Below are 1426 nucleotides of genomic sequence, written 5' to 3' on the forward strand. Positions count from 1 at the left end.
CTCCGACGTGACGTCGAGAGTGACCGACTGAAAGGGAACTAGAGTTTTGATTGATCTGATTAAAGATGCACATTTACACTGGAGCACTTCATATAAACCGATCTACCGTTTGCTATCTGCAAACATTGCAGTATGTGCCATGTGTAAATAACAGAGTTCATTTATGTAATGATGCTAAAGGTGAAATATTAAGGCATCTTTTTTTCAAGGTAAAATTGATTCCTCATGATATACAAGCTGTTATTCTCTGATTGATTTATGTAAGGCCTGCCATCAGAGGGCAGTGTTGATCTTACCTGCGACGCTGAGGAATCTGAGAAATAATGAGACTCAACTCAACCAATGAATGTAAGACAATTCTCATCTCATCTTGGTCACCAGTCTAGACAAGGCCCTTCTCCATCAGTTGCTCAGTTTGGCCAGGAGGCCAGCTCTAGGGAGAGTCCTGGTTGTTTCAAACGTCTTCCATTATGGATCATGAAGGCTACAAGATTCTGTGACCCTTCAATGCAGCAGTATTTTTTTCTGAACTCTTCCACAGATGTGTGGCTTAATGCAAACCTGTTTCTGAGCTCTACAGGCAGTTATTTTGACCTCTGTGCTTGGTTTTTGCTCTGATATGCATTATCAGCTGTTAGACCTTTTATTAAGACGTGTGTGCCTTTCCAAATCCTACCCATTCAAATGAATTTGCCACTGATTAACTCCACTCAAATGGTAGTAACATCTACAAGCAATATGAATGCTCCTGAGCTAAATTTCAACTGTCCCAGAAATTGAATCATTTCAGTTTTTTATTTCTAATAAATTTGCAAAGTTGTTACAAGCCTACTTTTTGCTTTGTCGTTATGGTTTATGGAGTTTAGATTGATATGGAGAAAAAAAAGTTATTTAAAGCAGTTTAACATAAGGCTGCAACATAACAAAACGTGTAAAAATGAAGGGGTATGAATACATTTTATAGGCACTGTAAATAAGCACATCAACTGGCACAATACATACATTATCCAGTATCAGTCGTTGGTTACACTGAATGTAATAAAATCAGAATATTTTTTGTTATTGATGTTTTAAACAGGCTACTTGTCCAGTCGGGCGAGTAAAATTCTCTTTCAGTTGCCCATCAATAAATCCACTCGTCTCTTACAAGCGATAACATCGAGTCCTGACTAACCAAGCATTGTCACTCATCTCAACCTTCAGAGAGTAACTTATAGTGTCACATCAAACTTCAGTGTCATAGTAACTAAGTGTCGTTTTACAATAACACAAAACTGCATTGCTGTGAGAGGTGCTGTTTCTTTTCAGTTTTCTCTGACTTTTGTTTGGTATTTTCAAACGTGAAAATCTGGTTCTCAGATTACTTTTCTTTTCATAATTTTTGAAAACACATTTCTTTCAGTAAACATGTCTCGCTGTAAGACTT

The sequence above is a fragment of the Sinocyclocheilus grahami genome, unplaced genomic scaffold (assembly GCF_001515645.1).
Source record: "Sinocyclocheilus grahami isolate Dianchi unplaced genomic scaffold, SAMN03320097.WGS_v1.1 scaffold2416.1, whole genome shotgun sequence".
In the NCBI taxonomy this organism is placed as follows: domain Eukaryota; kingdom Metazoa; phylum Chordata; class Actinopteri; order Cypriniformes; family Cyprinidae; genus Sinocyclocheilus; species Sinocyclocheilus grahami.